Genomic DNA, 27,340 nt, shown 5'->3' with positions numbered 1-27,340 from the left:
ATTTCTTATCAGAGCATAGAAACAGTGCTTGGTAAAGCTTAGAAATGCACAGCCAGAAAGGGCCATAGCTGCCATTGTTACAATTAACACATCCAACTTCACAAAGAAAGGTCTCCAAACAGACACACACTAATATGAAAAATGAATAATGTTTATATGAGTGCACAATACCTGTGGAGTGAGTTAGACTCAATGAATCTTTTAGCATAACATCTCTGCCCATAATGCTTTTCACAACATGCCCAACATTCACAATAGTGGGTATACAGTAATTTTCAAAATATTAAATCCTGTAATTTTTCATTAGCATCTTGGCTGTTTTGTCAAATAAAGAATATGGAGCCAATTCTTTTCTAGTTACATGCATTCATCTCTCATCTGAAGTCACTGGTCAGGACTTGGCCCATAGCTTTATCTATTTTCTTTATCTCAAAACCATAAGTGTTATTTTCATTTGCAGCAGGCATTTTTTCCTTCCCCTCTTATACAAAGGGATCAACCTGAGGCAATCCTCTGTCTTATATCTATTCTAAACATAGAATAAGAAAAAGGTTATACAGCATTTCTGACTGTGCAGTTACATGTATAAATGGTGTAGCTTTACAGCAATGAATGGGCATCTGGTCATTTAAGTGACAGAAAGTTATCTCAAACTCAGAAAATTAGCTGAAAAAGAAACATGTCATTAGCTGCAGAGCATAGCATTAGCAAGCCAAACAGGTAATTTTCAGTACTTGTTTACGTGTAAACAAATATCTTGAACAACAGCAGTCATGGGGCATGATATTATTTTTCGATGGGAAAACAGTATGTTTTAAACACTTAAAGACAGGCATTGATTGGAAAATTTAATTGGGTTTTCCCCCATATAAGATTGTCTTTTGCAAGGAGTCAGTAACTAAGATATTTTTGAACATCATTTGAGTTGCTATGGTCTTGGGAGACATCTTAACACTATTGGCTTTGCAGAAGTGCTCTACTCATCTTTATCATGACATTCTAAATCGTAAAGAAAGGAGTTAAACAATAAAAGCCAGTGCTATTTGAAGGTAACCACCTGTAATCAGGCCAAATACTGATAATTATGGGGCTTCTAACAGGTGTTTTATTACTCCAGTTAAATTGAAGGGGACCTGTAAAAGGAATGAAAAATATGACTGCGGAAATGTTTTTCCTCTGAAAATGCCAGGAAAATAAGCTACAATTAAAAACAAAGCAATCCTCATAATGAGGGAAATAGGGCATTATGGAAAAAGAAAGATAATTGGCAGGCAAGGTTATACATTTTTACTGGTCATTACATATAAAAGGGAATTTAAGCACAGTTTCAAAATAACAAGTCCTTTAAAACAATTTCAAGGGTGTGTTAGAAAACTGTCACATAAAGCTGAGATTAAAGTGGCAGATAGAATTTTAAACAAGAAGCTGCTATTCTGCTTTCTTCCCTGAAGAATCATGACACAAACCTGCACTACTTCCTAACTGCAGTAGTATCTAGATTTGATCAATTATTCTTTTTTATGATATATTTGATTTATTATCCTAAGTCCACAGAGCTGCATTCAGAATATATATAGATGCACAATACTCTTGATAGGATCATAAAAAATAAATCTGCATAAAACCTTAACACTAACATAGTCTGATTTCCATTTTCAGTGAATCATCAAAGTGAGAAATGTCAGAAAATGACCCAGTCCTGAAAGTGCTGAGCACCCTAAATTTACAATGAAAGTTGAGGGCACTTGGCACCCAACAGCAGTGCCCCCTTTCATAATTGGGCCAACAAGATGAAATACTTTCACTGCAGAAGAATATACAAGGCCTATGCAGCACTTAAGCCCTCAAAATAGGGCTGGTGTGGGATTTGAAAGGTCCTTATGCTGGATCTCTGCCCAAGGGTGGATTTCATCTCTACAGATATCATAGCTGCATTACTGATACCAGATTAGGTGCCATTTAAAAAATGGAGTATTGATGGTTTACTGCTACTTATTAATAGACCACATTGTGGAAGATTAGTCCACAAGCTAGTTATACCCAAACTATTATAAACCAAATATCAGCTGGAAAAGGTATAGATTTAATGATCATTCATTTTAGTCATAATCTGATTATTACAAACAGTTGCACATTGAGAACCTGAGCAGTGTAACTGGCATGCTGGTGGTTTATACCATGGGGGTGGTTTATACCTTCTGTGATGTTGTGCAGTCTATATGGTTTTATAAAAACATGATAATAAGTGAATATAATGTAAGTGGAATATGCTTCATGCAAAAGGTCTCTTGTAAGGTATCATTACAAAGCTTATAATCTACTGAGTGTGATCATCCTATTTGTATAAATGTATCACTCTTGTATCTAAAACTAGAAATGTAACTCTGATGGCCTATTGTAATTTTGCAAAGTGTAGGCCATTAATGGTGTTTGGAATCTTGATGACTCCCATTAACCAGGACCATTGTCTGCAGATGGCTGTGTTTTACCTGTGAGTCTTCCTGTGTGTGTGTGTGCTGGCAAGTGGGTAATGAAGTCTTGCAGTGACATGTGATCATGTCACCTGAACTGGAATCCATCTTTAACCTGGTGCTTTTCCAGTGGGGATGGGGGGGGGGTGGAAACCCAGAGGGACAAAGGATTCCCGCCTTATGCAAAAGATATATAAAGGGGTGGAAGAGAACAGAGGAGGAGAGGAGCCATCATGAAGAATCCTCTAGCTACCACCTGAGCTGGAACAAGAGCTGTACCGGGGGAAAGAATTGTGCCCAGGCCTGGAAGGTGTCCAGTCTGAGAAAAAACTTACTGAAGCATCTCTGAGGGTGAGATTATCTGTATTCAGTCTGATTAGACATAGATTTGCACATTTTATTTTATTTTGCTTGGTGACTTACTTTGTTCTGTCTGTTACTACTTGGAACCACTTAAATCCTACATTATGTATTCAATAAAATCACTTTTGCCTTATTAATTAACTCAAAGTATGTATTAATACCTGGGGGAGCAAACAACTGTGCATATCTCTCTATCAGTGTTATAGAGGAAGAACAATTTATGAGTTTACCCTGTATAAACTTTATACAGGGTAAAACAGATTTATTTGGGTTTAGACTCCATTGGGAGTTGGGCATCTGAGTGCTATAGACAAGCACATTTCTGTGAGCTGTTTTCAGGTAAACCTGCAGCTTTGGGGCAAGTAATTCAGACCCTGGGTCTGTGTTGGAGCAGATGGGAGTGTCTGGCTCAGCAAGACAGGGTGCTGGAGTCCTGAGCTGGCAGGGAAAACAGGAGCAGAGGTAGTCTTGGTACATCAGTTGGCAGCTCCCAAGGGGGGTTCTGTGATCCAGCCCATCACACCTTCCCCTTAACTTAAATCTCAGATATAGGCTAATCATCAAAGTTGTTGGTATATTTCATCATCACTTTTTCATTTACATCAAAGTTATACAATGCCTTCTTTGTGATACAACCCCAGTTTGCAGTACAAAGAGTGAACTGCTGAAGGATAAGAGCTTCATTGCCTAAATAACGTAGCTGTAGTCGACGTAGCTTAGGGTGATTTATTGTGGTGTCTACACCGTGCAGGGTTGACAAGAGAAACTCTCCCATTGACTTACCTTATGCTTCTCGTTCCGGTGAAGTACTTGAGTCGAGGGGAGAGTGATCTGTGGTCAATTTAGCAGGTCTTCACTAGACCCGCTAAATCAACCCCCGGTGCATCGATCACCACAGCATCGATCCCCAGTAAGTGTAGACATACCCTTTGTGTGCTCTGTCAAACACAGATCATGTGGGGCATGCCTAAATGAGCTGGGAATCACACCTCTGAGATCAAATGTAGATGTGAGCTTAAGTTCTATGCAAGCAGTGCTTTGTTTCACTGGTGTTCAAGAAGGCAGTCAAAAGAAAATTTTAAATCAAGATTGGATTTTTTTTTTCTAAAAGACATGCTCTAGTAAATTGAAACAAGAATTAATCCAGAGTCCTATGGCCTGTGTTATAGAAGAGTCAAATCTATGATCACAATGGTATCTGCTAGCTTTATAATCTATGAATTACACTGGTTCTTAGAGCATGGAGGGCTACAGTCTGTGCCCAAATTTTATATCACATGGAAACGTGGAGCTAGAAAGTAACAAATTTTTCAGAAGAATACTCTGCCTCTCAAACTATACCCCAGCTGTTTTACTTAGGGCAGAGGAAGGGGAATGCATTATTGGGACTAAAGCTCAATGCATTTATATCTGTTACTGACTGCATATTCAGTATATGAATTTACATTGCCTTCCAATGTTATGTCTGGAGGGACATCTTAACAAATCACAAACTTTAAAGTTCCCCTGACTTTTGTAAGTCTGTCATTTGCTCAGTTCCTTGGGCTTCTCGGAACTTGACCTGGCTAGGACTGCTGACAAGGGTGTGTCATTTTTAACTAAACTTGAGAGTGGCGTGGGGAGAAGATATTTGCAAACTACTTATGAAAGCTTTTTATGCAACTAATATATCCCCTTGGCTTCCTCATTTAAACAATATCCCCAGTTATGAGAAATAGTGTACTTACATCTCTCCATTTTCAAACTGTGCAGTTGGCCCATTTGGAAAAGAGGTATACTTACACTGAGAGACAGAATAGTCTTTGCCCATCCAGGTCTAGCCAGGTTGAAGATTTACCACACTGTCACCTGAGGAAAAAATGGCTAATGCTATTTTTCTTAAATGCTTTTTAATCACAGTGACTCAAAAACTAGAACATTTGCCACATAGCAAATATTTTGGTTATACAGGCTGTCACCCTATTTGCCTGGTTAGACACAAACAAGAAAAATGTATGTGAAAGAAAGGTACTTTATGACAAAGGAAACCAATGTATTTCTAACCATTAATATTTTATGGGTTATGATTTTAAATGTGTAATTGATCATGGGAGAAGGGTCAAGTTTGTGGGGGGGGGTTGTATCTTAAAACTGTGTTTGTTTTACTGAATTGTGTCAATTTTAAAGTTTATATTTATCTGATTTATTATATTGCAAGCTATGACCTAAGGCTAGGATACTATATAAATAACAAAGTGCTTAATAAACTTCCTATTTAAACAATGGATTTATATTTAAAGTAATTTTGATTAAGATGTTCTTTTGTTAAGAGGTAGTACAGTGACAGTTGATCCAGGGATATGCCTTTTCATTGCTCAGTCAAGCATAGCATGAATTTTTTTTTCTATATTTGTAGCCCATCAGAAATAACCTTTGTCATAAAAGTGCATACTTATTCTGTACTATTACTGAATGAATGTGAGCTAAGTTTTCAGCTTTTTGCAGAAGTTTATGAATAACCTATTCGAGAAGCAAGTCATTTTACTTTTTAAAATAATTCATCTAAACAGTACTGTCTGACATTACATTTGGTATAGTAAAAATTTATAGGCCAGATTTCCAACAGATGTAAAACCACATAGTTCCACTAAAGTCAATAGAGCTGAGGATCCAAAACACTTTTCAAAGCACATTCCTAAATCCCAGCTGTCGGCTAGTAACACTGTGCCCTATGCCATTATAATGTATATGGGTCTTTCTACAGCATTTTAATCAGTAATTCTTAACTGTCAAAATAATATCTGCCACTACAAATATCTAATGTGAACTGTGTGATTTGCCTTCACAATCAATGGGTAGAATCCCATATTTTCTGTCTCATCAACATTATTTACTAGCTAAAGTATTCACTGTTTGGGCAGGAGGCCCACCATCTAATAGACACTAATGACTACCGAGCTAGCAGTTTACTCAGGTTTGAGCCAACCAGTGGTAGATAATTTGTGAGTTCAGAGAACCATACAGCGAGTAAGAAACCTTAAGTTCTCAATCAAGGAAAACAAAAATTCAGCCTTGCCATTGTTTTATAAAATAAAATAAACTACAGTGAGACAAATCAGACCTTGTTAACTAGACCCTGTGCTGTAAGAAGCTCCAGGGTTTGTGATTGTAAAAGCTGATCACATCAGTATGGCTCTTCCAACACCTCATCTAATTCACTTAAGTAAATTGTCCTAGGAGGAAGGGGCATTACAACAAAATTGATCACCTTGTATTAATGGGAACAATTTGGTGGATGCAATCTTTTCTCACGACACTTGAGCAACATGCCTGATGAAGGGCCACCACAGAAAGCTCTCTGCTTTCCACAGAAAAAGTAGAATGGGAGGTTTTTCCATTTCTTTTATGTTCACCTCTCGGACTTCGTGATGTAGCCAATATTAGACCAGAAATTGTCCAGAGTCTTTGTAATCACAAAACCAATTACTGTCTTCTTGACGGTGTCTGCACCTCTGCTTCTTGCAGAGGCCTATAAACAAAACCTGTCCATGCATAATGCTGAGCATTTTCTAATTATACTGTAAATTTACAAGGTCTGTTTTTGTCAATCTATAGAGTCTAGTGGCCCTGTCTCAACAAACTGACCTAGAAATAACAGACAACACTGGTTCACAAAGATATATTTCTAAAGCTCTGCATATGAGAAGGAGTCAGGTGAGTGTGTCGTGGAAAAGTCATTAATTTATGAGCTTATGTTCTAAAGAGCTTCAAACTAAGTACAGTTGAAGAGTACAATTTCACATAGTGTATATTGCCTAATAGTAAGACATAACAAGTGTCATAATGGTTTTTATCAGAACTCATCTGTTGAAGTGTCTGGAAAAAGTATCTCCTTGATTTGACAGCTCTGGTTATGGCTGAATAACAAGAGATGCACATGGCATTATTTGGCTGGAGGTGATTCTAGCAGAGATATGAGAGAGCTCTGAGACTGTGGACAAACTGGTCTGAAATAGTTATAGACTTATGGTCACTAAGGATGTTAAAGTATCATTTGGATACATATTCCTTTTCTGGAGTATACCTAGTGACTGCCAGCTTGAACTTGGTCAATTCAAATTCTATTTTATCTAAGACATTAGCCCCAAAAGTCTAACTACCATTCTCTCTCTGAACACCCTTCCATGTTTGTAAGTAGATTTAAGTTTTATATATGCAAAATTGTGTCTTTGGACACATGCACACAACTCTCACTGAACTTAATGGGAAGACTGCATGTATGTATGTAGAAAAAGTTTAGTCTATAAAGATACCTCAGTCTCTCTTCTTACAAAATATACTGATTATAACAAAACATACTAACCCTTAAAATTTCAGGAGGCTTTTCAACAATGGTAACCTGGGGACTGTGATCAGCAATACTAAATGAGTCTATGACTAACTAATGTGAAGGGAAGGTACAATTAATGTTAAACAACCCATACACATGTATCATAATCTTGTGTTTTTTATAAGTAGATAGAGGGTTAACAGTAAGGAGAACATAAGAAAAAAAGTTTCCCCATCTCTAATAAAAATAAGATTACCTAAAATGTAGTCTCTCTGGATGGGATCCACAAAGGCACATAGGTGTTACAATGCTGAGCATTGTGTCACCTGATTTTTAGGTGCCGAGGGCAGGGTAGGAAATCACAGGAAAAACACTGCGATCCACAAAGCTGAGTTAGGTGCCTAGGTTCCCTATACAATGAATGGGGAGAGACAGGTGCCTTAAAATGCAATCCACAAAAGTCAGTATACTGGTCAGGGAGCTGCCTAAGGTAGTCAATGAGTGAGGCTGATGACAGGGGTGTGTGCTAAGCCCTACTCATCATCCAGAGATTGGTGCCTAAGTCCAGGATGCAGGAAGGCATCTCTGTCTCTTTAGCAATCCATGAACTCGCTGCCTGAAGTCAGGTGGCTTAGGTGCCTAAGCTGGTTTTTGAGGGAATGAGTTAGGCAGCTGCCTTACTCCACACAACTACTGAGCTATGGGATATTCAGATGCTGCGATGCCTACTTCTCTCCTGTTGAGGCTTTTCCATTGTGGGTAATGCTTAAGCATGGTCTACACTACATGGTTAGATTGGCATAAGCTGCCTTGCATCGACCTAGCTGTAGAAGTGTCTTCACTTAAATTTGGCTCCTCTCAATGTAAGTGCCTCTCTATGCTAATTTAGTAAGACTACCTCCCCAGGTGGCTTTGAGTCATGGTCAATGTAATTAGGTCAACGCAGTGTCAGTGTAGACACTGTGTTGCTTACATCAACTGTTTCAGGAGCCATCCCACAGTACCCCACACAGACAATACAATTGATACAATGACGTGCACCAGCGACAGAAGGAGCCAGGTGTGCACACATAAGCAATTTTATAACTGGTGGCTGTATATAAATTGGATTGACATAATTTTGTACTGTAGAGATGGCCTCAGTCACCGGGCCAGAGAGAGTGTGAGAGAAATGGAGTGGATAAGCAGTGAGTAGTGAAGCCAAGGGAGGGGGGGGGCAGCTTGAGAAGTTATCTTGACAAATGGTCAATAAATCAGACATGGAAAGAAGAGCAAAGCAGCTGTGCAGATTACGTACAAGGAAATGAGGGGAAATGTACAAGTTAATGAGGGAATCAATAAGTGGATGAAACAAATTCACCGTAGTCAGTGAGTCACATCTACAAGATACATTTAGATCTCAAATAGTTAGTGATGAGGCATCCTCTCTCCCCAAGACTGTGGGGAAGGGTTAACATAATAAAAAAGGAGTATTCTGCCGGGGTTCCTGTATATTTTAAGCAGCCTACTGTATAAGTCCCTCTCTGTTTTATTATAGACAATTAAATAGCATTGTTAGAGCCTTCCTGCAGGGCTGTGGCCAGTGCCCACAACTATAATTTAAAAAACTCCCAACTTCCTATAGGCAAGGAGGAGGGTTGGGATGGCAGACCTACAAGATTACGGTTATGCTTTTATGTTATAGATGTCAAACCTGTTCCAGCATGCTAACACCCTTATGACTACATGGGTGGAAATTGAATGTGCATTAATGCACGCAATACCCCTTGTGGATCTCCTCAGTTCCTCTTTCTGGAAAAAGAAAAAAATAAGGTGCCTACAGTAGTGGCTGCATGAAGACTCTGGGCTATATTAGCTAAGAGGTAGCAATTTCATCACTACTCTCATTCAAAAGCACCTATCTGGTGCAACCCAGACTTTCAAACTGGGAACAAACTTGTAATTTCAAAAAAACTGGTTGAGCGGGGGCATCGTGTGGTTTTCCCAATTCACCAATGATGAGGGCTCCGTCTTTTTTCTAATGCTAAATCAACGTGATAATCTGCCATACCCAGCAGAGTGGCAGTACTCACAGCTGGGAGACTTGAAAACATATCAATTTGGCCTGCACACCCCAGGACTGCCAGAGGCCCCAGAACTAGTGGAAGTTTCATCACCGACCCTGACTCATGCCCACTATTTGTAGTACATTAATGAAGAGGAATTCCATGAAACTGGAGTTCTTTGTGAAAGTATGGGAAGGAGATTTATCATAGTTCTTAAAAGAAACCTAGTTGCAGGGCATATTATGTTACATTACAAATGCTTCTGCAAATCTCAGGCTATGCTTGATACAACAAAAGGTTTTAATTCAAAGTCTACTGGACACTGCAGAGGTTCCACAAGGTAAAGGCCTGATGCTTGTTGGCTCAGTAACACAGAAAAAGGAACCATAATGCATATGTTATGGCACTGTCCAACAGCCAGGCAACTGTGAAAAGAGATGGACACAAGAATTAAAATAGTGCTTGGCACTGCAGCAAAAATTTATATCTTAAGGTATTTACTTGTTAAGCTGGGTTTAATTCTGCCACAAAGACTTTGGTCTTGAGGGCTGTAATGATCACCAAGTTCATGATTTTATAAAAATAGAAGAGTTTGCTTATGCCCAAAATACAGCAGTGGTATTCAGACCTGTCTGATTTAGGCAGCCAAAGAAAGAATAGCTTATCACTGTAGAGAACAATTATATGAATTCAGAGAAATTTTGGCCCAATTACTAGATATATTAGATTAAAAAAATTGAGGTGGCTCAAAGAATGCCACACACCCATTCTCCTATCCTTCCTCTCCACCCACAGCAGTTCCCTTTTCCCCCTAGTCATGCATGGCTTCTATTTTATTATTTTTACCCCCACCCTAACACATCTATGTAGTATTGCCTGGCTTGTATTGCTTAATTTTGCAACTTTCTATCTCAGGGTGATTTTTTTTAAAACCTACATTAAAACTTTTCCTTTTCTTTAGAAACAGAGCAGTGTATTCCACTTAGATTCCAATCCTCCCCATTTTGAGATCCAGTTGTTCACCCTCTCCAGAAGGCCAGCATGAGACATACGTACTATTTAAATTCCACTTTGAAATAGGACCTCAGTGATACAGACTTCTGTATAAGGGGTAAAATTTCACCATACTAAACTAGCAGAGGAGACTTTGGGGAAGAAGGAGACTGATTCCTGCTGTTTAGAAGTCAGTTTCCAGGGGTAAAAAAAAAATCAACTTGGAATCAATTAAAATAAGATGCAGCAGATTTCTGTCATCTATTATAAAACAGTCCAATTTCTGAGGTAAGCTGGGGTGTGATTTTACCCTGCCCTAGCCTACTGCGGACTAAAGCTTTCCATATGGACCCTGCTGACACACATTAACTGTTCATTAGTCCCCTTTCAAAGAAGAGTAGATCAAAGCACACTAACACACCAGTAGTGTGCATCAGCAGGGTTCAAACAGACAGTTAGCCTGGGGAACGCTAGAGCAGGGCAGTTTCACACCCCAGCTTACTGCAAACAAAATGTTTGTAGAAGCAGCTCAGCTATAGCATTTTAAGTGTCGATGTTACTTATGCCAATGGGAGGAATTCTCCTGTTGGCGTAGGTAATCCTCCTCCTTGAGGTGCAATAGGTAGGTCAACAGAAGATTCTTCTTTTCACCTACCGCTGTCTATATGGGGACTTAGGTTGGCTTAACTACTCAGGGTATGGATTTTTCATAACCCTGAGTGACGTAGTTATGTCAACCTAATTTTCTAACATGGACTAGACAAAGTGTAGCATAGACTCAGGGCTGGTCTACACTACCGCGATCTCAGTTACACAACTTCAGTTATGTGAATAACGTAACTGAAGTTGACGTGGTTAGATTCACTTACCGCAGTGGCTACACTGCACTGTGTGAACAGGAGAGCATCTCCCGTCGAGTTCCCTTATGCTTCTCGGGGAGGTGGAGTACGCAAATCAATGGGAGAGTGCTCTCCCATCAATTTAGCGTGTATTCGCCAGACCCGCTAAATCGACACTCGCTGCATCAATTGCAGCAGTGCTGATCTACCGGTAAGTGTAGACATACCCTAAAACACCAACAGTTCTTAAAGTTCAAATTCTCTTCACTTTTATGCTTATTATCTTAAACACATTTCTTTTCAATCATTACTGTCAATGTAGCATCATAGCAGAAGAGGAGCTATCTACAGTGACATCTGCTACACCTACCTCTATTTGCTGTACTTTCCCTGACATCCCTCTTGTGTTAATTCAAAAGGGGTTGTGGGGCCCAAAGGTAAGGTGTTACCAAGAGCCTTGTGTGATGAAGTGGGGGATTTTCTTGGTTGTTTTGTTTGTTTTCGGTGGGGTTTCAATGGTTCGCATGCGGAGGGGGTGGGACCCAGTTTCCCTGAGTGTTACTGGTTTAATGAAGTGAGGGGAGAGGGCATTTGTTATTACAGAGGACCGGAGAGAGAACTTGGGACCCCAGCCAATGGCCTGGAGGATGGATACCCCAGCAACCGGTGACCTGAGACCCCGATCCAGAGACCCAGCTCAGGAGATGCAGCCGGTTCTGGCCAGGGGGAGAACAATGGGCTGCAGAGTGAGGACCCAGTGACCTAACCAGCTGGTTCCAGCCAGAGGACAGAAGAGAGGAGAGGAGACCCAGGCGACCCGGTTTACGACTCTGTTTACCTGGAGAGAAGACAATGGACAGAGGCGGGGCTTGGGGCCAGGGATCTCAGATGCCGAGGTGGGAAGCAGGGGGGCTCGGGGCTGGAGAGGGGGAGCAGGCAGAGCCCACCTGGATGCAGAGAGACTGGGATATGCAGGGCTGAAGGAGGCCAGGTCTGAGGGCCTGAGAGTTTCCTGTGCTGTGTTCAACTCTCAATAAACCCTCCTGTTTCACGCTGGCTGAGTGTCACTCTGGTCTAGAGAACAGAGTTGCATCAACCCCTTTGGGGTGGAGGCCCGGGGGGTCAAGAGCGAGTGGACTCCCTGAGGGGGCTAACAGCTAGAAACAGGTGTGCTAAGGCTCCGAGAGGTGAGGCTCCAGGAGGTGCGGGACCTGACCCCGAGACAGAGTGGACCCCCGAGAAGGCTGTCGCACTGAAAGGGGCACCCCCCCCCGCAGACCACAGAGGGCCAAGAATGAGTACAATCTGTGAGTCCGTGACACCTTGTTACAATTGCAGTGTTAAGTTAGTAGTGATTCAGAGTTCTACTTGTACAATACAACTCTATCTTTCTGGCTACTTTAGTTGCCTAGTCATGCAGTGTCTCTTGTGTAAGTACTACTTGAGACCATAGCAGTTTTTCAGTGTGACAATTTTGTACCCATACAAGAGATAGAGGCTGAGGTTTCAGCCAGTTGTATGGAACTAAATTTAACCAGTGTATGAGCTCTAAAAAACATCTGTATGCTCTTGGGGCTGCTTCTTGTTCAGCATTCATTTGCACAACAGAGTCCACTGCTTCATCTGCAACAGAAAAAATCATGCATGGGGAGAAATTGTCACTGAACAGACAAAAGAGGCAGAATCTTGCTTGGAGGTCATCCGAAGTGTGCATGCTCAAGTTTCCTATTCATGCATGCTCTCTCAGGCCCTAGTTCAGTCATATACTTAAACGTGCCTAATTTTAAACATGTGAGTATTCCTACTGGCTCCACACTCAGTCAACTGCATGAAACTCCACTTAATCTATTTAAAAAGTATGAAAGACTGAACTGAGCCTGTCAGAATTTGACCCTGAGGTTCAGGAAGTCTAAGTAGTTGAAAGGTAAATGAAAAGCAATAAAAATAAGATAGCATAAGTAGATTTAGGTGCGTGACTCACTAACATTCATGGAAGTCACACAGCTAAATCCACACAGAGCAGCTGGAAATATTAACATTAAATAAAGCTGAATGTCATATGCAGAAGTCTGTAAAATTAATCATTTCATTTTTTCCTTTCTTCTTAGACAGTGGAGCCTCAGAATTGCAATTCAAATGTATGCACCAGTATCTAATGCATGTAGCTGTACAGCATGCTTTGTTTCAATATTCTTAAACAATTATGCATATATTTTTCTTAAATATACTTATTTTATGCAGCTATGACAGATTTGCCCTGTTTGACATTACCAACTGATACAATATATCTCAAAGCACTTAACAGCGTTAGATGGCTAATGCAATAATTGGCATACACTAATAACAGTGTGAACTCAAGTTAATGCTGTAGCAGTGTTGGTGTCACTAGGCATCACCCTAGGTAACTCGGAGGGGGGTGGAAGACCACGAAAGTCGATGAAGCTCCCCCGCTCTAGGCCAAAGTGAATCAAAGCCCCTGCATGTTAAACTTTACTAACCTCACAGGCTAGCAGCTGGGAAGCAGTAGTGATAAGGGAAACCTACATGCTTCTAGCTGAAGGACAAGATTACTTGCAGAAAGAAACAGTGAGAACGAGCTGCACAGCCAAGGTCCTGTAATGTAACCAGAGGTGGTGGGGGGAAAGGGTTGGAGAAGAAGGGAAAGGCTTAGCTGCAAAATGTATAAAAGATAAAGGCCGCTTATGGTGGTGTGCTTGATTTGAGACATGCCAGTCTCCTTGCACAGCTTTGGGATCCCAAATAAACTTTGACTGCTTCTCCACGCTGGTGTGTTTATTGGCGTGATGCACACCGGGCAACGGACCCTGCCGTTGCTGTCCTCGGGCACTCTGTGTCGGCAACAGTTTTGGCGCCCAACGTGGGGCTCGAGACTGAAATTTAGCCTTGCCCGGACCCCTCTCAGAGGTCAACGGATTGCAGCGACGACCGATGCCCAGCACGCACTGGTGACTTCATCGGGGGCCTCGGCGGAGACGCGGTTTGGTCAACCCCGGAGGGCACAATGGTGCAACGCGCTCGCGTAGTGGAGAAGCAGCTGCGGGCGACGGTGGGGAACCGGTCCCGTGGATAGGGCGACGGTGAGGAACCGGTCCCTTGGATAAGGTAGGAACAGTTCAGTGGTGTGGACTTTTACCTGTTTTGACCTGGGGACGCCCAGTGTCTCCCTAGGGTATGGGGCAGAGACAGAGTACTCCAGGCAGGGCAAGGTGTACACCCTTAGAATGCATTCTGGTGAACTGGAAAGTGTTTGAATCGGATCCATTGACTAAAAGTAGATTTAAAAAGGTTCTGTACAGTAGACTGACCTCAATATCAGCTAGAGGACCAGGAAAGGTGGCCACCGGAAGGATCACTTAACTTATAACACGATCCTTCAATTACTTCTGTTTTGTCAGCGAACGGGTAAATGGAATGAACATATGTATGTATAGTTGTTTATGTTGCTAAGAGATAGGTCAGATATTTTGCAAAAGTGTAATTTGACTCCGACAGGTTTGGTAGTAGCTACTGTTAGTCCCCAGAACACCCCACAGCTGTAATGGCAGGTCCGGTGTTCCCTTCGGCTATCAGACCCCCACCATATAAAGACAAGGTGTCTCAGGTCCCAGAGCTTGCCCCCTCGGTGGAATTTTATCCATTGATCACCGAGACCGTGGTGTCCAGACATGGCTCGGATAGGAATCAGGCCACTACTATGCAGGTCTATATGCATGTGCCTTTTAACCCAGTGGACCTTGCAGCCTTTAAGGCACAGGCAGGGGAATTCTCCACGAACCCAAGCAAGTTTATCTTGGTCTTTAAGGGGTGCCTGACTAGCCATAAGCCTGACTGGGATAATTGTAATATCCTCATGAGGACCCTGCTGTTGAGGAGGAGGAAGAGAAAAGAAAAGCCAAAAACTAAACTAATGCAGACTTTGAGTGGTACACTGACAGCAGTAGTACTGTTACAAACAGGCAAAGGAGGGCAGGCTATGCTGTTGTAACTCTCCATGAAACCGTGGAAGCAGAGGGTTTGCCCGCTGGGACATCAGCCCAGCTGGCTGAATTGGTAGCCAGAGGTTAGAAAATATTTATTCATAAACTCGGTAAGAGCCTCTCTTCCAAGGTAAAATTTACTGGCGAAAAATACTGTAGTTAAATCCGGTGTGGCACACAAATTAAAAGGGTTACATCTGGACCTTCCTGTAGATCCTGCAGGCTTCTATGCACCAGTTGTTTTCTCAGTTTATTTTTCTAAATATTCCTGTCAATGTACTCCGTTAACATGGGATTCTGAGAAAAGTCCATCATGTTGAATGACTTCATGTTTCATTTCCTTTTTTGCTTATAAACTTTATCAGGCACACTGATTATTTCCATGGCATTCAGCACTGCACAAAGGACACCAGTTTTTCATCTCTAATATCTCCTTTTTGTCTCGCTGTGCCTATGACACCTGCATGTATTTTGAGTCTCCTTTCAATGGATTTCTAAAGATAATATAGTGAGTTAAACTTAAGCTGCATTTATTTTCTCACTGTCTCTTGAGAAAAGTCATTACTTCAAACAGACCCATGAAGTAAACAAAATGGGGGGTAGGATAGGTCTAATCCCCTCATTTCTAACATTTCCTGTGCAGTCCAGGTCCTTAAATAGAGATCTGCTTTCTGAGAAATAAAACATTTCCTTTGGTAGATTATATACTGCTTGAATGGAAGCAGAAGTAGCAACAATTAATTACCTTTGGCCCTTCTAAGAACTTGATGCCACTGTCTTCCTTCCCCTTTTCCCAACCAGCATCATGAAAAAAACAGAATTTACATGAGATTACTGATGGCTTTTCCACAAGGCACGTCCCGGATATCCAAACAACAGTGGCTTTTAGTGTAGCTTTTTAGGTCACTATTGACTTCCCAACATTTGTCCACAGCTTTGAACAGTCAACTACAGATTAAGACGTTCTGATCCAGAACTAGATTCCATTTTCTCTTTTTGTCTTAATCTGGGTGGATTTATAAATCAAATTTTAATCATGATTTAAATCATGAAGCAGTAAACCTTGATTCAAATAACTGATTTAAATCTGGTTTTGCATTTGCACTTTAGTTATTTTCCTAAAAAAAAGGTTGATTCTCATTGGTTGGTAGCTATTAAAATATGTTGATTTGCAATTAAGTATAGCTTTTACCCTAGATTTGGTGATTCTTTTTGCTAACCAAGATATACTATATCGACACATATTTAAACAACAACATACATGTATTCAGATTCTTAATTTGTATTGTTAGAAAATGGTGAATGATGATTTCTTATTTACTAGATGATTAATGTTTTACTTGTGATTTGAGTCCGGCTCCATTTGGACAGGTATTCAAATTCAATAAATAATGCACAATAAGCAACATTTTGAAGACATTTTGTTAAATAAAAGTACCTTAAGTGTTCTGGATACATAAGAAAAAATATATCAAGAGGTTTATCAAAACATGTTTTGCATTTAAAACTAGTTTCTTAAATAAAGGAAGTATCTGTAATTATTAAATTGAACTGATGGTTTCTGGTCATCCTTTTCCTCAAGATTTTAGAACCAGTAGATCTCATCCTCTCACACCTAGTTTTTATTCATTGACTGGAAGAGGGAAACAAACTTTCCTACATTTTCAACTCCCAATTGGTTTTTAACTTTTAATGAACTAATCACTGAACTGAACTAGTTGAACAAACTGAAATGAAGAAAATATTCTTTCTGCATCTGCAGAAGAGGTTACTGCTGTTAAAAGCTAGTTTAGCCCTTCAACAAATGTGTTCCAGATACTTAGCCCATGCTTTCCACCAGGTCAGTGGATCAACAATCTTTAAAACTTGGCAAATGTGCTGCTTAATATATTTTTTAATTTGATTAAAATTATTTTAATGGATTATAAATCTAACCTTAACATAGATTGTCAATTTCAAAATTTAGTTTTAAATAGGTTTATTGTTAAAATGTATTTATTTTAGATCCAAAATATCTGATTTTAACAAAAAAGACCTTTTCTTTTAAATCCACCTTGGTCTTAACGTATCTGGCTTTGATTTTATTTATGTTTTGAATTTCAGAAGGGGCTGCAGTGCTTAGGCTGTCCATTGTGGACAGTGTTGTACATTCCAGCACAGACATCTCATTAAAAGTTCTGAGCACCCATAGCTCATATCTGTGTGGAGCAGCTGTCATCTTGTATGGATGTGGGGGGTAGCTGATGAAATCAAAGGTGTTATCCTCCAGGAATTTCTAGCCCTCCTTGTTGTGGAGAAAACCTTAAGGGCATGAACCCCTAAAGGTTCAAAAAATCAGAAGAAAAAAAAGAATCCAACATTTACTATTTTTTAAAATCTCATTATTTTTAGGGACCTGATTCATGAATTTTGGTAAGTAATATTGGTTGTGTAATCTTTAAATAAAAATAGTTAAGCTAAATATAAACTCTTTTTGCTCTAATACAAAGGATAACACACCAATGACTTCAATGAGAGCTGGGGAGGAAGGGAATCAGTCCACAATCACACCTTTTTTCCAGATGGGTTGGGTGCAACTCTGCCTCGGCTTATGATCTAATCAATTGTGTCCTCCTGACAAACACAGAGGCAGCACGGTAGATGGGGGCTGAACATCTTCTAGTATTAGGTATCAGTTTTTATAGACCACAGCTGGATCTGCCTGTGGGCTATAGCTGATGTAGCAGCAATGACTTCCTTTAAAATGCATTAGTACTGTGGGAAAGAGAACAGTAAATAGGACAAGCAAACTTTGTCAGAAAAGAAAAAAAAAAGAAACCCCACTTCACATGAACCTTAACCCATCTCTAGCACGAATTTAAGATCCTGAAATGTTTCAATCTGTTCACCCTCCCCCAACTTCTCAATCACAGTTCCAAAAGCTGTTCTCATACTATTTTCTACTATGACCAGGAGCAAAAGTTTGTTTGCTCAAGATTTCTAGGCCAAAGTTGCAGATTCAGGAGACAACATTTGAATAGTCAGGCATGAACATTTGTCAGTCAGGCATGCATACTTTTGGATGACCTGTTTTGAACCTAAACCTTTTAAAGGTCATGCTAATCCAGAATGCTAGTTTACAATATAATTAACATATTTTCAAGTTCCAGTTCCTGTACACTCATAGCACTGTCTTATGGGTGAAATCATCAGGAAAGTTACATATTATTAGTTTTCTCATAATTGACTGAATTATCTATGTTTCCTTAGGAAACAGAGTTTTATTCATTATTATCAATAAGATGAGGGGACACAGATGTACACACAAATTATTCAAAGTCCACCATCTCCAGTAGTCAAAGCGACAGTACTACTGGTTTGGCCCTTCTGAAAATTAAAGGAATGCTAAAATTAATATCCATTTCAGATGCCTTGTCCACTATTATTGCTTGAAAATATATTAAAGAAATTACATTTTTGAGCCCATTACTTCATGACATCAACCAATTTTGGGGGAGTATTAAAAAAACAGATAAATTGGGTTTTCTGTATATGAAAAAGTTCCCCCTTCTATGTTCTAATGCACATACTAATAGTGACTCAGTATTAAAGTTCAACACAATATTGTAAGTTTCTATGGAGTAACTCAGGTCTATCAATCTATATTATAATTAGGTGACAAAAACTTCATTTAGTGGCAATGCTGTCTACAGCAAGGCACACTACATCTACCCAAAACTTTAAAAGCATAGAAATAAGAAGTTAAGTAGAAAGACTTGTGTATTCCTTTACATTATCTATAACCCTGTCAACACCACACTCCAGAGCCATATAAGGTTTTCATTTCCATCTTCAACAGATGACCAGCACCAGAACTGGTGGTGGGGTGTGACAGTGGGAGGAGGAGACATTTTGGCCTGGGTCCCCCCACTTTGACAAAGGTTCTGGTACCCTTGCAACAGATCCCAGAAAGCAATATGTACACCCAACTTAAACTTGCATCTAACACAAAACATTCTCTGGGGCCCCATGTTTTTATATCAGTTAAATCAACAGATCCGCTTACTTAACTACCACACATTCCTTGCTTCTGGGGAGGTATTCTGTCTTACCACTGCTGATACTCTCAACACATCTGTTCTTTTTTATGTATTCAGAGCTATATCAGACGGCAATGTGGACAGAGAGCACAATAGCCTTGCTTGGGTAAAAGTGAGGGCCTAATCTGGTTCTCAGAACCTTTATTGCTCTTGGTGATTGTCAAAGATCTAGTCCTCTTGGGAACTCACCAGACTGCTGTGAGGGAACAAGCTGCTTTAAGCCTCCATAGTTTGAACAGAGTCCAGGTACCACCTGTTTCTGTAGCATAAACACATTTTTTCCAAGAATTGCAGGGTGTTCTGGGTCCACAGTTTACCTCTTCAGGTGTAACATCACACAGACAGACTTTGCACATTATTCTCACACACCATTGCTCATGCTCATTCTTTATTAGTACAAGAAATGTCCATCTCTGTAGGAAAATATACCCTACACACATTTCCCTGCCTCAGTTTCCTCACCATTCTGAAGCATTTTTTGGGCTGGGACTGGGTCTTCCAGCAGCATCTAGGTCCCTTCTCACAGCTTGACTTCTAACCCATGGAGCTTCTCTTCACCTCTGTGTCAGCTTGCTTTTTCTCTGACCTCAGTTGCTCCTGTAACGATGTCCCCCTCCCATTAGAAAAACATGTCCAATTACTCTTCTTTCTTCCTCCCTAAAGCTTCCCATCTTTTTGAGTCCCTCAAATTTATATGTCCAACCCTCAACACATGGTTCCTTTGTTCTGCTGGTGGTGTTTTTCCTCTCTGCACTTCACCACCCCCTACAGCCCAGCTGGAGGAAGTAGCTTATCCCAGCTCCAGTCAACCTCCTTTGCATACATATTGACTGGTCAGAGTACAGTCATTAAAATTAACTATGCTCCATTGTATCTTGTTTGGGACAGTTGTGCTTTCAGCCTTATCAGCAATGGGGGATATATAAAAACACAGAGGCATTCCATGATACACAAGAACAACTTCACAATATCAACTAGAATTCACAATATCACAAGAATTCCCCTCCTTGCCACAGTAATGTGCAAGATTGAGAGAATCCACGCTTGGCTCTCAGAACCCAGGTTGAGTTTGTAGGGCTGGTAGTTGAAAGCAGCATCTTTTTTACTTTTATCTTTGCAAGTGAACTGGTTTAAAGAGGATTTGGGTCATTTGGATGAAATCATTTCAAGTCAAAATGTTTTGCTCCATTTTAGATGTGGGAGGTGAATTGTATACTGTAAAATTAAAACAAAACAGCACCATCTAGACTCTGCTACTATTTTGGTTCTTCTTGTGTCGAACATGGCTTTAATTCTCAGTTCCTCCATTCCTGTGCTTATAAAAGGAATGGAAGAAATAGGTGAATGTGGCTGTGACAGCTCAGGGCAACTGAACCTATATTTTTCCTTAGTGGTCCAACAAGGACACCCACAGTCAGGCTTCCAGCTTCCCTGGCCATCACCTCTTTTGGGTGGAGACATTGGTCAGAAGGAAGTAAGACAGGAGTATTTCCAGGCTGAACATTTCCCTGCCTTCACAGTGTTACTCCCAGAGACAGGCTGCCCAACTAGGCCTGCTTGCTTTCTCTTCAGAGACTGTTAATAGTGTGACTGCCCAGAGTTATAGTTACCACAGCTCTTTTATGTAAGCCTGTTTTATTATTAAGACTTTAAATACAATAAAAGAATCTACATCACATGGTATTAAGCTGACCAGAGTTCACCCCAACTGTTGGCACTAGGCATAGCTACCAGGTAACTCGGGGGAGTGGAAGGCCATAAGTGCCAATGAAACCCCCCTGCTCTGGGTCTAAGTGAGCCACAGTAACTCCATCTTGTGAACTTTCACCAGCCTCCATGCTAACAGCCTAAATGCTGAAGCAGACTATGTAACGGTCAGCTTTTTTAGCAGACAGCTGCAGTTTCGCTCACATTAGCAGAAGCAGTAGTGATAAGAAGGGAGAAAGGAGGAGGGAAAGGCGTACTACATAGAGCTTGCAAGGTCGAAGATAAGCATGCGGACGAGAACTTTTCTAACACGCCACAACGTACTGCCTGCTGTAACCGAGGGAGGGGTAAGGGAGGAACAGAACAAAGGCTTACACACAAACAGCTTGGAATATAAAATGGGAAACTTGCTTGTATTTGCTGCGCTTGATTTGAGACATGCTGGTCTCCTAGCGCCTATTCAGAGCTCTTGAATAAATTTGGTTTGCTTCTCCACCCTGGTGTGTCTATTGGTGTGGCACACACCAGGCAACGAACGCTGTTGCCCCCTTGGGCCCTCTGGGCCGGCAACATAACCCTAACATGGGCTCTGGCAGGAGCAGTCCTTCCAAACCCATCCAAGGGGTTTCCTTGTGGTTTTAAATTCATCACTCTTGTGTATTTGGTTGTCATAGTAATAGCACCTTGTTGTTGCTATGGCAACTGAGTTAGATTATTAGGGGATAGCCCAGCCAGTTTTGGCTGGTTTTGGTTAGTTTAGTGTGTGGAAATAAATGGCTGCTTTTAATGTTCACAGCTCTCTGTGTGTCAAGTGATTTCTTCCTAAAACTACTGTCCCCAAGGATACAACAAAGTGGTGACGAGGATGGGATTCCTGTGCTGACCCAGCAACAGAAGGAAGTAGAAGTCAAGGTACAAAAAAAGGGGAAGGGGGGTGAGAATTGGCTTATTTGCACTGACTGTGAAACCTGAAACTAAAACCATGGCTACACTTACAGGGCCACTGGAACATTTTGAGGAGACTATAGTGCAATGGCATGTGTATACTGAGCGTTTGAGCTTTTTGTTATTGCAAATGACATTACAGAAGAGAAGAAGGTGCCAGTATTCTTAAGTGTTGTAGGAGCTAAGGCCTACTCCCTGCTACGCAGCTTGCTACACCCTGTTAAGCCCGATACCAAATCTTACAGTGACATTGTGGAAATCATGGGGTCCCATTTTTCTCCAAAACCACTGGTAATTGCTGAAAGATATAGGTCCAACAAAAGAGACCAAAAAGAAAATGAAATAGTTGTATAATTTGTAGCAACTTTAAAAAGGCTAGCAGAACACTGTGAATTTAAGGAGATGTTAAATGATACCCTACGTGACAGGTTAGTGTGTGGCCTGCGCAATGAAGCTATATGGAAGTGCCTATTGACAGAGGCTCAGCTTACCTTACAAAAGGCTATTGATATTGCAGTCTCCATGGAACTGGCTACAAAGGAGGTGCAATACATCGGTGCATCCCCTAGGGTGCATAAGTTATCACAAGAACCTCCACAAAACTGTGAGGAGTCAAAAATTTTAACGCTGTGGTAAGCCGGGTCACCATGCATCAGAATGCTGGTATAAGGACTGGTGTGTTGACACTGTTGCAAAAAGGGACACGTTGAGTGTGTCTGTAAACAAGAGAAAAAGAGGCCTGTGGTCTGGATGACCAAAAAGGGAAACCTGCATACCCTAGAGCAGACCCAGGATGATCAAGATGACGCTTCATCGCAAGATGAAGTGCCACTCCACGTTTTGTCTTTGGCAGTGGGCGCACATGAATATTGGGTAACCCCGTTGTTGGACGGCAAACCTATAAGCATGGAACTGGACACCGGGTGCAGCTGTCTCACTGGTCCCCGAGACTGTGTATAAAGAAAAGCTACAGCATCTTCCACTTAACACAATAAAAACTGTTCTGAAGACCTATACTGGAGAAGCTATGCCCATGTTAGACACTATTGATGTTAAGGTGGAGATGAATGGACAGGCTGCTAAATTGCCATTGTTTGTGGTGAGAGGTAATTATCCAACCTTAATGGGTAGGTCTTGGCTTAGGAAGATTCAGCTGAACTGGGCAAAAGTGCACCGAATGACTAAAGAAGAAACTGGTCTGACCGCTATCCTAAGGAAACATGCTGGTGTTTTTGGAGAGGATCTGGGAAGTATGAAGGGAATCACTGTGACATTGAACATTAAACCTGACAGTCAACCAAAATATCTGAAAGTCCGAACTGTGCCATATGCCATCAGGCTGAAAGTTGAAGCAGACCTGGAGCACCTGGTCACCAATGGAGTCCCAATACCAGTTACGCATAGCCCATGGGTGACTCCTATCATTCCAATAGTGAAGAAACATGGCTCCCTCCAGATTTGCGGTGATTTTAAAGTTACTATCAACCCGGTGTTGTGTGCAGAGCAATACCCGCTTTCCCGCATCGATGACCTCTTTGCGGGCCTGGGGTGGGGGAGGGGAGACAAAAGCTCAGTAAGATTGATCTGAGTCAAGCGTATTTACAGATGCACGTTGATGAAAAGTTCCAAGAGTTGTTGACTATTGTGACACATAAAGGGCTTTATCGATACTGTCGCCTACCCTTCGGAATAATGTCTGCTCCCACCCTGTTCCAGAGGGCTATGGACCAGATCTTGTGTAGCTTGTCAGGAGTTCAGTGCTATTTGGAGGACATCCTGGTCACTGGAAGGAATGAGGAGAATCACTTAAAGAATTTAGAGCTACCCTACAAAGACTGGAAGAGTATGACCTACGAGTCCGCAAAGACAAGTGTGAATTCTTCCAGCCTTCTGTTGAATATTTGGGACACATCATTGATGCTAGGGGTCTTCATAAGGCCCCAGCAAAAATTAAGGTTATTGTGGAGGCTCCCCCGTGTCAAAATGTTAGCCAGCTTCGCTCATTTCTAGGTCTATTGAACTATTATGGAAAGTTCATCTCACAGTTAGCCACACTGCTAAAACCACTTCACAAACTCCTTGGGCAGAACAAGACCTGGAAGTGGACTGAAGCCTGTGATGTTGCATTTAACAAAGCTTAGGATGCACTGCTAAATTCTGAAGTTCTGACACACTTTGATCCATCCTTACCCCTACAATTGGCCTGCGATGCCTTCCCTTATGGAGTTGGAGCAGTCGTGTCACACATTATGCCTTTGGGAGTAGAGAAACCTATTGCTTTTGCTTCCCGCACTCTAAGCAAATCAGAAACTAACTATATCCAAATCAAACATGAGGCATTGGGAATCATTTTTGGAATTCGGAAGTTTCATCAGTACCTGTTCGGGCGGAAGTTTACTCGTCTGACAGACCATTGACTTCTGACTTCAATTTTTGGACCCCACACAGGCATTGCCCCATTAGCTGCTAGTCGTATGCAACGTTGGGCATTGTTGCTTTCAGCACACATGTATGAAATCAAATATCGGAAATCCACTCTGCACAGCAATGGGGATGGTCTCTCAAGGTTGCCTTTGCCAGTCAAACATCAAGATACTGCCCAAAAGGAAATCTTTTACTTTGAACAGGTAGAGAATACACCCATCACTGCTACTCAGATAAAGAACACAATTCACGTTGACCCAGTATTGTCCCAAGTTATGGACCTGGTGATGCATGGAAAAACTCGACGAACTTCTCCGGTCTCATCCGACCTGGTTACCTACATGTCCAGGAGGACAGACTTATCGATCCAATCTGGTTGTTTGTTGTGGGGGAGACGTGTCATTATCCCACCACCACTGAGATCACAGATGTTAGAACAGTTACATTCCGGTCACTGTGGAATAGTGCGCATGAAGGAAATTGCACAAAGCTATTTTGGGTGGCCTGGATTGGACAGTGCTATTGAAGAGAAAGCAAGAGCTTGTATGTCATGTCAGAGTGTCAGGAATTCACCCCAGTGGGTGCCCCTACACCCATGGGACTGGCCTGGAAACCCATGGCAACGTATTCATGTTGACTTCGCAGGCCCCCTCAAAGGAAGCATGTTCTTGGTGGTGGTAGGTGCCCATTATAAATGGCCAGAAGTATCTATAATGCAGTCCACTACTGCAGAGAGTACTATCCAAAAACTACAGGGACTCTTTAGTCATTTCGGTCTGCCAGAACAACTTGTGAGCGACAGCAGTCTGCAATTCGTCTCTCAGGAGTTTCAAAATTTTATGAAGGCAAATGGGATACACCACATCACTTCAGCACCATATCATCCACCCACCAATGGATTAGCTGAAAGATTTGTGCAGACAATGAAACAAGCTTTGAAATCAGCAAGAGCACAATTATCCATTCAAAAGCGTCTGGACACCTTCTTACTATACTACAGAAACACACCTCATGCTACGACCAAGGCATCCCCGGCCTTTCTAATGATGGGACGACAGCTGCACACTTGCTTTGATCTGCTGAAACCTTCTGAACCCAGACAAACTGTGCAACATCAGCAGCAACATCAAGTCATCAGGCATGCACTCAGAGCAAAAGACCGAACCTTTAGCCTGGGACAGCCAGTTTTGGCTCGGAATTATACTTCTGGAGCTAAATGGGTCCCTGCCACGGTCATCGCTCAAACAGGACCTGTTTTCTACACAGTCCGGACTGCAGAGAATCTGACCTGGCGACGACATGTAGATCAGCTGTTGCCAGGTCATACCAGTCCTCAGGACACATCTTCAGTTGAGCTGTCTGACTTCACCTCTTCTGGCAAGACACCGAATCAAGAATCACCTGCTCCTGACTGTTATCCTCCATTACTGCCAGCAGATGAGATACCCCCTTGCCCAGAACGAGTTGATACCACCTCCTCACCCATTCACGCTACAAACCCTGAGCCCATTGTCAGACCTGCGCCCAAGATACTTTCGGGTGCAACAACACCAGAAATTTGACGTAATCCACATAGAGACAGAAGACCTCCTCAATGGCTGGATCTTTAGCTAGGGTGAACCCAGGGTTATGGGGGAAAATAATCCCTGGGGTTTAGTTGGGAATGGAGGCAGTTTATCCTCCTTCTCTAGTTTAGTGTTTGTTTTATTTAGGGGATGTTCTTATTAAGGGGGGAGGAATATGTTTTGTATTTGGTTGTCGTGGTAATAGCACCTTGTTGTTGCTATGGCAACTGAGTTAGATTATTAGGGGATAGCCCAGCCAGTTTTGGCTGGTTTTGGTTAGTTCAGTGTGTGGAAATAAATGGCTGCTTTTAAGGTTCACAGCTCTGTGTGTGTCAAGTGATTTCTTCCTAAAACTACTGCCCCCAAGCAGGGCTGGCTCTAGGTTTTTTGACGCCCCAAGCAAAAAAATTGTTGGCTGCCCTCCCCCAGCCCTGAGCTCCCCCACCCACCCACCAGTGCCCCCCATATGCACCCCCTGCTGCCCCAGCACTGGGCTCCCCCCCCAAACGTAGAATCCGCTACCAGCACACGGCGGACGAGCCCTGGCCCAGCCATGACTCTGTCCCCATGTGGGTGGAGCTGCTGGGCGGCGCGAAGCAGGAGTACTTCCAGGTGGCGGTGCGGCTGTGGTGCGGCGCAGAGAAGACGGCCCCCTCCCTGGGCTTCACGGTGCTGCTGATGGCCGAGGTGGATCAGTTTGTGACCACCACCCTCACCCCCGACATGCTGGCAGCCGAGGACCTGGAAAGCCCCCCGGACCTGCTGCTCTTCAGCCTCAACGCGCCCTGGCCCAGCCCTGGTGAGGGGGAAGGCAAGAATCTCCGGGTCCGGGGCTACCTGCTCAGCACCAATGAGCCCAGCCGGCCGCTCACCTCCTCACACACTCCGGGAGCCCCTTTCGCTGCCGCAGCCTGGGCTCGGCTCCAGGGGACCCCGCTTCCCTCCCTCCCCGGCTTCCCACACACTCTGGACAGGGCCGCCCAGAGGATTCAGGGGGCCTGGGGCAAAGCAATTTCGGGGGCCCCTTCCATAAAAAAAAGTTGCAATACTATAGTAACATATTTGGAAATGTAAAAAATAACTAGTGAAATACATTCAAAAATTAATTTGTAATAATTTGAAAATACAGTAAATACATTATTTTAAAACATTAAATGCTTTAATGGTATGTATACATTTGCAGTTACATAATGGACTGTTGCCTGGTGATGGTGCTGGTTGGTGCCAATGGGCTGTCACTGCCTGGGGGTGGTGCTGCTGTTGCCCAGAGCTGAGTGGGGAGCTGGGCTCTGGGTTGGGGGGTGCCCGGCTCACAGGAGCTGGGCTCAGGGCTGTGGGGGGGATGGGGCCAGGGGTGGGTGCCCGGCTCAGAGGGGCTGGGCTCGGAGCTGGGGGTCAGGGCTGTGGGGGGATGGGGTCAGGGGATGCTTGGCTCAGAGGAGCTGGGCTCAGAGCTGGGGGTCAGGGCTGTGGGGGGATGGAGTCGGGGGCTGCCCGGCTGAAAGGGTCTGGGCTCGGAGCTGGGGGTCAGGGCTGTGGAGATGGGATCGGGGGGGTGCCCAGCCTCGGCCCCTTACCATGCCGTTTACCCCCTCTCCCGGA

At 42.4% G+C, this 27,340-nt stretch overlaps 1 pseudogene; it reads left to right on the top strand.

Moving 5' to 3' along the window:
- Nucleotides 1–22,926: 22,926 nt before the first annotated feature.
- On the top strand, nt 22,927–25,735 carry LOC128842457 (uncharacterized protein K02A2.6-like; annotated as a pseudogene).
- Nucleotides 25,736–27,340: the final 1,605 nt, after the last annotated feature.

The sequence above is a fragment of the Malaclemys terrapin genome, chromosome 8, assembly GCF_027887155.1.
Source record: "Malaclemys terrapin pileata isolate rMalTer1 chromosome 8, rMalTer1.hap1, whole genome shotgun sequence".
Lineage (NCBI taxonomy): Eukaryota > Metazoa > Chordata > Testudines > Emydidae > Malaclemys > Malaclemys terrapin.
Note: the sequence above shows the minus strand (reverse complement) of the source record. Positions and strands in the feature narration are given on the sequence as shown.